General features: G+C 31.8%; 1 long non-coding RNA gene across 1 annotated transcript; it reads left to right on the top strand.

The window, feature by feature from the left end:
- Positions 1-688: 688 nt before the first annotated feature.
- LOC131047854 (uncharacterized) lies at positions 689-7425 on the top strand. Its single transcript, XR_009106294.2, has 3 exons — positions 689-1058; positions 1207-1366; positions 7115-7425. It is a non-coding gene; the product is annotated as an uncharacterized LOC131047854 (long non-coding RNA).
- Positions 7426-10358: the final 2933 nt, after the last annotated feature.

Raw genomic sequence — 10358 nt, 5'->3', positions numbered from 1 at the left:
TATTTATACTTTTATTTTAAAGATCAAGCAAAGACATATTGAAAAGGAATAATATTATCATATTTTGACTTTGAATTCAACATGATAGTTTATAGGAAAGAATGACCAATCATGTAATTAATTTTATTCTTTTGTATTATTAGTGATCAATATTTGTTACTAAATAAATTTATATGAGTCATTTTTATTAAATTTATTATATCAAAAGTATTTAGAATCTATAATTGATACTCTTTTTTAGTCATACAAGACAACTGAAGCTATCTTAATCATCTATGACCACAAAGTGCATTTGTTTTTCATTGGCCAATGTGTTAGCATGATTGTAGTAATCATGTTCCATGAAACATTCTCACCCTCCCATATTAAAACTCAACTACACCTTCCTACAACCAACAATTAGATGTAAACTAATGTCACCTAGATACGTTTCTCGTCCACTATCCCTACCCCTCTCTATCTAAATCTCCATCTTTATCTCTGTATTCATCTCTCTATTTATCATCTACTAAATTGTCAACCAATTGACCCAATGTATCTTTATCCCTTCCACTCTATTTATCATCTACTAAATTGCTAACCAATTGACTAATGTACTACATAATTGTATACAAAATAAAACATTTTCTTTTCCATTGATATTCAAACCTCTTCGAATTGCTAGTTTCTAGTATTATCATCCTGATCAAGAATGTTTGAACAAAAAAATCACACAATCATATCCAAAAGTATTTTAGCAATTAAATGAATAATTTCAGAAAATTTTAGTAAGAAAATGTGTTCCTTGTAATTTTTGGGTTCGTCCCTGTGTGGAGCGTGTTTCCCCAACGGCTCTGAAACTACTGCCATGGAACTCGGAAGGAATGGCTATCCGTTAGCTGTAAAAAAATATGACTGTTGCTATATAACCGTTTTAAAAAGCAATAGCCGTTACTGTATATTACCGTTGCTGTATATTCATCTCTTATAAATGGCAGCGACTGTTCTTATGGATTAGCGAGAGCTTATGTTCTTCCTCTTCCGTCAATGTTTTCTTCGTCTTCGTCTTTATCTCTTTTGTAAGTGTCTTTTCTTGGAGGTTAATGTTGTTGTTTTTTGTTTTGTTTTTGTTTTTTTTTAAGGATTTTTCATGTTTTTGATAAGGGTTTTGTACTGTTCTTCTTCTGGGATTTGGTTTTTCTTTGGGTTGGTTTTTCAATTTTACAGAGGAAGAGGGAAGGCAAAGAGCAGAGGCAGAGCAAAAGGAAGCGACAAGTGAAGAGGGAAGGCAAGCTGATTCCATATCCAATTTCCTTTCTTAGGAGTTCAGAGAGAGAAGATACAAGCTGAAGGCTCTGCGCTTAGTCTCTGTTGCATCTACATTCAGGTATGCCTATCTGCTAATTTTCCCTGTATGCAGTCATTCAGACATTTTGTCAAACATAGGTCCGAAGAGTGTAATTTGTAATGTTGGCTTTTACTGTTTTTGAGTACTTTTCTTTGCAGAATCTTCTAGAAAATTATATAGGATTACAGTTGTTCTACCGTGATGGAATTTGGCAATTGCTACTTGTTTGTGAGTGATTGATGGTTTTGTGTTTTTGGGTGTGTGGGGGTTTACAACAGAATGATCAACCCTTAAAGCTAAAAATGACACTTAGTTTTCATTTGAGATGTCTAGTGAAATCAATAGGTTATGTCCCCAAAGATAGCTATATGCACATCACTAACTAGGGTATACAGGACACAGGCATATTTCTACAGATTTCATAAATGAACAACTTGTGATAAACGAGGAGTATCTTTGTGATAAACATGGAGTATCATTTCATTATTATGTGTAGTTAGCCATAGAGTATCATCCATGTTGGAGATCCACTATGAATACTATACACACTGAGGAGTATTTGTGGCAGTGTTACCTATCTTTATAGAGGAACACCTAGTTGGTATTGCTTAATTGTAAGTGCGTCAAATGAATTTTTTAAAGGAAATGAAGTCTAATGTGTCAAATGGAATTGGAATTAAAAAATGTTGTCTTGATCCAAGTCATTCCAAGAATGGTGTCAATTGGCTGGAATTGAACTACTTTTTTTGATCCAAGCCGTCATTCCAAGAAATTGGACTACGTTTTTTTTTTTATCCAAGCCGCTACAAGATTGAGTCAAGTGATTTGGTTTGGCTTAATGTTTTGATTCAAGTCATTCCAAACAGTGGGTTTTGGCATGATTTGTGTGAGGTCGTATATTATCTTTAATTGCTGTGAAATGTGTTGTGTTGTTTTGCAATGCTTTATGTGTTGTCTCTAGTATTGTTTGTGTTATCTTCTGTAACTTTATTGTATTGATATAATGTATTGTGTGATTTGAATTGTATAATAAAAAAAACAATTAAAAGAGACTATAATATAATCAAATATACTCTCCATATTGTTAAAACAAATGTCTCTAGTATTGTTTGTGTTATCTTCTGTAACTTTATTGTATTGATATAATGTATTGTGTGATTTGAATTGTATAATAAAAGAACAATTAAAAGAGACTATAATATAATCAAATATACTCCATATTGTTAAAACAAATGTCTATGTTCAGCTCTATATATAATCCTTGCTTAAATCTATCTGCCTTTCTGGAGAGACATGACTCTCTCCTAAGTAGGATCTTCAACAAGAGCATTGATGTGATAGATCCCAGTACCTAATACACAAATTAGGCTCAATGTGAATGATAATTTCCTTGAAGTTCTGGCACTTCAAAATCCTAGCAATCTTATTGGAAATTCTTTCAATGTAAGGATATGTACCAGTTGGTCTGTTGAAACTTCAATCCTCTGCCAATGCGTTTGTGCATCAGTTGTTTTGTGGAAGCCCTCCTTATTTGTTTTCTACTACATCCATCCTTTTTCTGATCACCTCAACCAAGAGCTTTTTCTTTTGTTCCAAATGCTTCTTATGCGAGAATTAAAAGCTCTGGTCACCAATGTTTTTAAATACACTTACAGCCTTTTTTCTGAGTTGTGTGGTGATGAGATGAGAACTGCATGCATATATAAGTATGTGTATCTTTCCTATAAACTTGGAGTGCAAGGAAACCGTACACTTTATTTTTAAATGAGATCATCTACGAAGGGTAGTCACTCCAATTCCTGGACAAATTTTATGCTATTTAGAATTTTATGAAGGTGCAAGTGAAATAAATCTGTTCTGTGTATACAGAGAAAATAATCATAATATGAACAAGAAAGTTAATCTGAATACTGGGCTGCATTGCCCTGCAAACTCAGAACTTTTATTCATTTCTTTGAATCAGAAGAAGATACAACTTCCAAAACTAACTACTAATTTTCCAGCATTCCCTTTTTATTCACTAACTGAAGTTTAGGACCCTCCCACGTAGCAGTTCAACTCCTAACTGGGAAATCAACTCCTGACTTATCTCCTATGTGGACCGCAGATTAAAAACTCCTAACTGGGAAATCATCTCTTGACTTAACTCCCTCAAAGACTGCAAATTAACTCCTAAAGTAACTCTACCCAACTCTAACACTAACAAATCATGGGACAAATGTTATTAAGAAGGGCCAGTCAAGACAACTAGTCAAGAAAACTTATAGTTAAGCTCCGCCAAATAAGACAAAAAAAGTCACCCACAACAGAATGTGAAGGGCTGTTAGGCTATAATGCTCCGCATCACATTTTGGGTTGAGTGAAAAAACTATCGGGAGGGAGGAAGATACATGCTGAAGGCTCTGCTCTTAGTCTCTGTCGCATCTACGTTCAGGTATGTCTATCTACTAATTTTCCCTTTAGATCCCTTGAGACGTTTTGTCAACCATAGGTCCGAAGTGTATGAATGATTGATGATTTTGTGTTTTTGGGTGTGTGGGGGCCTAGAACCAGAATGATCAAGCCTTAAAGCTAAAAATGAATGATCAAGCCTTAAAGTTAAAAATGACACTTGGTTTTCATTTGAGATGTCTAGTGAATCCAATAGGACATATCTCAAAAGCTAGCTATATATATATATATCACTAAGTATTTTTGGGTGTGTGGGGCCTAAAACCAGAAGGATCAATTCATAAAGCTAAAAATGACACTTGGTTTTCATTTGAGATGTCTAGTGAATCTAATATGTCATGTCCCAAATGATCAAGCCTTAAAGCTAAAAATGACACTTAGTTTTCATTTGAGATGTCTAGTGAATCGAATAAGTCATGTCCCAAAAGATAGCTATAAATGACACTTGGTTTTCATTTTTGGGTGTGTTGGGGCCTAGAACCAGAATGATCAAGACATAAAGCTAAAAATGACACTTGGTTTTCATTCGAGATGTCTAGTGAATCCAATAGATCACGTCCCAAAAGATATGCTATATGCACATCACTAAGTAGGGTATATACTATAGAGTACATAGGCATGTTTCTGCACATTTCATACTTCCCCCACCATTTCCTGGGACAGCTTCGAGTATGTTGGAGTCTTCTGACCTGATTGGATTGTTTTGGAATTGAACTAGTGTTATCTATTTTAATAAGTGCGTCAAATGAAGTCTAATTGTAAGTGCGTCAAAATGAAAATTTACAAGGAAATGAAGTCCTAATGTGTTAAAAATGAAGTCTGTGTCAAATGAAATTGGAATTAGAAAATGTTGTCTTGATCCAAAGTCATTCCAAGAATAGTGTCAATTGGCTGGAATTGAAATACGTTGTTTTGATCCAAGCCACTACAAGATTGAGTTGAATTGGTTTAGTTTGGCTTAATGTTTTTATATTATCTTTAATTGCTTTGAAATGTGTTGTGTTGTTTTACAATGCTTTATGTGTTGACTTTTGTATTGTTTGTGTTATCTTATTTAACTTTATTATATTGATATGATGTCTCGTGTGATTGAATTGTATAATAAAAAAATAAATAAAAGGGATTATAATCTAATCAAGACTAAATAAACAAAATAGCATTATATACTCTCCATATTTGTTAAAACAAATGTCTATGGTCTGCTCTTTAATCCTTGCTTAAACCAATCTAGCTATCTGGAGAGACAGGACTCTCTCCTATGTAGGAACTTCAACAAGAGCATTGATGTGATAGATCTTAGAACCTAATACAAATTAGGCTCCAATTATTCTTCTAAGTCCTTGAGAATCTTCCTTACCTTGCTCAACAGTGCTGATGATTTCCTTGAAGTTCTGGCGCTTCGATGTAAGGATATCTACCAGTTGATCTGTTGAAACTTCAATCCTCTGCCAATGTGTTTGTGTACGAGTTGTTTTGTGGAAGCTCTTCTTATTTGTTTTCTACTACATCTATCCTTTCTGATGACCTCAACCAAGAGCTTTTTCTTTTGTTCCAAATGCTTCTTCCGAGAAATAAAAGCTCTGGTCACTAGTGTTTTTAAATACAACCTTCTTTTGAGCTGTGTGGTGATGAGATGAGACCTGCATGGGGTCATCTACAAAGGGTAGTCACTCCAATTCCTAGACAAATTTAATGTTGTTTAGAATGCTATTAAGGTGTTAATCAACTCTTTGAAAATTAAATTCTGAAAAAGTGGCGAACATATGCATGAGATGTAATTAATGAACTGTAACATATTCATTATACTTGAAATTGAAAATTAATTTTAGATATAATTTAGGTTAGTCCTCTCTCCCTAATATTGGAACCAATTGGAGTGAGGGTCAGATTTTGACACTAAAAAAATACACGAGCTCCAACATGCACATTGCAGAGCATTACAATCCTGCGTCAACTGTCATTTTGTTAATTTTCCTTTTAAATCTATTGTGTGCAGCCATTGAGACATTTTTTCAAACAATTCATGTCTTGTCTGTTACTTGTTATGGTCTATATGATTTTTGGGCATAGCTTTTTCAAATGCTACGCCCCCCTTTATTATGTCTTTCGGGGTAATTGCAATTGCAACAGTAACAAAACATCCTCGCTTAGATACATGATTGGTTCTACCATCTGTGATTATATTAAATTCTGTGTACCACTATAACAGATAAGAAGATCTGGACTATGGGTTTCTGTGCCTGATTTTGCGTCTGTGAGGCTTAATTTTCTCATGGACTGCCTAACTGTTATAGATCTCAGAGAAGGATCTGTGAACATGTAGAAAGCCCAAGTATTTACTATTTATGAATTAGATCCTAAAGTTATAGAGCTTGTTATTCAAGGAAAAACTCACCTTGAAATAACTGTTGCAAAATACTTGATCCTGCTAGAATACTTGCATTTCTTGGTTGAGTTCAGTCCACAGCAAGTAGTCCATATGTTTCATCCAATGCAACTTTTCTTGATCTGATATAATAGCTTCCTTGAAGGGCCCAGTGAGCCCAATCCAAGTCATTCTCAGCAGCAAAAGCCAGAAAGCAATTTATGTATCTATTATCATTGACATTCGTTCCCCTCTCTGATCTATTTCAAGGAACAAATATTTCTTGATGATGGTTCAGGAACACGCATAATGGTCCTAATTTTTGTGCTTACAAGAGAACTTTTCATTTTATACAAAACCAATCATGAACAAATATGTATATATAATTTCTGTCTACTATGTTAAACATTTTTCTTTGTTTTTCCAATATTTACAAAAACTTGTGGTTTCCTTGATTAGGAAGGTTCGCGGAATTGCATCCTCTACTACATTTCCATTTTGGAAAATATACCTGCAATCTTTTATACATTTCCAGTTTGATATAAATTATTTCCTTCCTAGAGCTCTGCATCTAAACTGCTGGAAACCACCACAGGCCATTGTTGATCTACTTGTTCTATAGGAGCATTTTGAACAGTTCTGTAAATTTTTATTATTTTCCTTTCCAACTTTTGCTATATAGAACTATAATTTGAAATTGTCAAATCTACTGCAAAAATAAACAGTGTAATCTACAAATCTACTGCAAAAATAAATATATGTAAAATTTTTGTTTATATTAGAGCATATTTTGTCTAGACTTATCATTTTATATATTGGTATAACAGAGTTAGGCAGATCTATGATCAGATTTTTGATCTATTTGAAAGTTTTGGTGCGTGTCACATTGCATAAGTATTCATATATTTCCACTAAAATTAATTATTGAATTTTCTAACTTTAAACTATGGTTGATGTTGAGTGGTTGACAGGCTGAGCCAGTGTTGGAACACTATGGAAGCTCCAATAGGTAGCTACTAAAGTCAATTAATGAATGTATTTAACAAAATTTTACAAAAATGTTTCAAATATTGAATGGGTTTCTAAATGCAATATTTAATATCTAAAACTGGTAAAAATGTTGCATTTTTTTATCATTGTTAAAAAATTGGTGTAAATGTAATTTCTAAATTGAGGCAATTTTCAGATAATGCATATCTAAAACTGGAGAAGATGTTACATTTGTTAATCACTAATATGTAAATCCCAACATGTCTATCGAGTAAATTGATATATAAACTAATTTATTATTTAATACTATTATTTTTATTTGAGAAGGTTGAATTTGCTCCCTTCCTAAGACTGCAAAGAATGGTCATTACCCATGGCCATTCTTTTAGGTCTAGTGTCTTTGTGTTAATAGTTTTTTAGTTTTTAGACTATTTTTTAGTGCATACAATTTAACATTTTTTCAATTATTTCAATGTTTTTGAGTACCATAATATTTTAATTATAACAAAGTTTTGGTAATATTGTAATAATTAGTGTTGTGTTTATACATGTTTATTTTCAAAATTAATTATCATTTGTGTGAAGCGTGTTCTTTTGACATTTTGTTTGTTTAACATTTAATTTGTATGCTTGAATTTTGACACCTTGTTTGCATTGAAGGGTGTATTTGAGCTTTGTCATTTAGTTGATGTTTCGAAGTGACTTTTAAAAATTTATGTTTAGTATGTTTAGGTCGAGTGTCTTTACGTTAATATTTTTTTAGTTTTTAGACTATTTTTTAGTGCATAAAATTTAACATTTTTTCAATTATTTCAATGTTTTTGAGTACCATAATATTTTAATTATAACAAAGTTTGGGTAATATTGTAATAATTAGTGTTGTGTTATTAAGCAAGTTGTAATTATCATTTGTGTGAAGCGTGTTCTTTTGACATTTTGTTTGTTTAACATATAATTTGTATGCTTGAATTTTGACACTTTGTTTGCATTGAAGTGTATTTGAGCTTTGTCATTTAGTTGATGTTTCGAAGTGACTTTTAAAAATTTATGTTTAGTGTGTTTCACTTTGGCATCAACTAGTTGAGCAAAGTGTGTTTGAACTTTAGGCATTTACTTTGTGTGCATTTATTGTGAGAACTTCGACATTAACTTTATGTTCATGTTTTGAATTGTGTGTGAGAGAAACATCCCCTTATTGTCTTCATATTGATTGTAGCATTTCACATTCCTTTTTTTGTGTGTTTACGTGAAGTGTTTGCTTTGGCATTTAGTTTGTGTGTGTTTGAATTTTGGTATATATTAATTGTTTAGTGTGTATGAACTTATAAATTTATGTTGTGTATTTGAACTAATTTTATATAAAGTGCGGTCAAATTATTTTACAACATTTATATTTGATCCTCTTATTGTTTCTTAGTTTGTGTTGGTGGATGTGTTTAAACTTTGTATGTGTGAAGTGTGATTTAACTTTTTTATATTCACCTTGTGTGTAGTTGAGCTAAGTTTAAGTGAAGTGTGTTTCAACTTTGATATTCATTTTTTACTTCGTTTGTGGTTGAGCTAAATTTATGTGAAGCATGTTTGAACTTTGATATTCACTTATGTGCATATTTAAAATTTAGTATTTATTTTGTATGTATGAAGTACATCATTGAACAAATTGTGTGAAATGTGTTTGAACTTCAAATTTGCTTTAAATGTGGAGTGTGTTTGACTTTGATAACTTTGTTGTGTTGTACTTTGGTATGTGTTTATATGCCGGAATGTCTAAGTTCATTTGTATTAACTTTGACATTCACCTAAGTTGCATGTTTGAATTATAGTGCGAAGTATGTGTGAACTTTGGTTTTCACTTTGTGTGTTTTGTAATTTGATGTGTTTGAACCTCAAATTCGTTTTAAATGTGGAGTATGTTTGAACAAACTATGTGTGAAATATCATTTTACACAAACTATGTGTTTATTTATATGCTTGAACGTTCAAATTTATGTGTGAATAGTGTATTAACTTTCACATTCACCTATGTTGCATGTTTCAATTATATTGTGAAGTGTTTGAACTTTGGCTTTCAGTTTGTATGTTTTGTACTTTGATTTTTCAATGCATTGTGTCTAAATAAACTATATGTGAAATTTATATGGATTGTGTGTTTGAACAAATTGCGTATGAAATGCCATTTTACACTGACAATATCTTTGTTGTGTTGTACTTTGGTAAGTGTTTATAAGCAGTCATGTGTTCATTTTTGTGTGTAACTTGTACTTAAGTATGTTTGAACAAACTCCATATGTGAAGTGAACTTAAGTTTGAGTATGTTTAAATTTAAGCATGTATTTTGTATTGTGTAAATTGTGTCTAAATAAACTATATGTGAAATGTGTTTAAACTTCACATCTGCTTTAAATATGGATTGTGTGTTTGAACAAATTGTGTGTGAAATGTGTGTGAAATGTAAATTGTGTCTAAATAAACTATATGTGAAATTTATATGGATTGTGTGTTTGAACAAATTGCGTATGAAATGTCATTTTACACTGACAATATCTTTGTTGTGTTGTACTTTGGTAAGTGTTTATAAGCAGTCATGTGTTCATTTTTGTGTGTAACTTGTACTTAAGTATGTTTGAACAAACTCCATATGTGAAGTGAACTTAAGTTTGAGTATGTTTAAATTTAAGCATGTATTTTGCATTGTGTAAATTGTGTCTAAATAAACTATATGTGAAATGTGTTTAAACTTCACATCTGCTTTAAATATGGATTGTGTGTTTGAACAAATTGTGTGTGAAATGTGTGTGAAATGTAAATTGTGTCTAAATAAACTATATGTGAAATTTATATGGATTGTGTGTTTGAACAAATTGCGTATGAAATGTCATTTTACACTGACAATATCTTTGTTGTGTTGTACTTTGGTAAGTGTTTATAAGCAGTCATGTGTTCATTTTTGTGTGTAACTTGTACTTAAGTATGTTTGAACAAACTCCATATGTGAAGTGAACTTAAGTTTGAGTATGTTTAAATTTAAGCATGTATTTTGCATTGTGTAAATTGTGTCTAAATAAACTATATGTGAAATGTGTTTAAACTTCACATCTGCTTTAAATATGGATTGTGTGTTTGAACAAATTGTGTGTGAAATGTGTGTGAAATGTAAATTGTGTCTAAATAAACTATATGTGAAATTTATATGGATTGTGTGTTTGAACAAATTGCGTATGAAAT

This window comes from Cryptomeria japonica, chromosome 3 (assembly GCF_030272615.1).
Source record: "Cryptomeria japonica chromosome 3, Sugi_1.0, whole genome shotgun sequence".
Taxonomy (NCBI): Eukaryota; Viridiplantae; Streptophyta; class Pinopsida; order Cupressales; family Cupressaceae; genus Cryptomeria; species Cryptomeria japonica.
The sequence above is the reverse complement of the archived record's forward strand: the minus strand, read 5'-3'. Positions and strand labels throughout refer to the sequence as shown.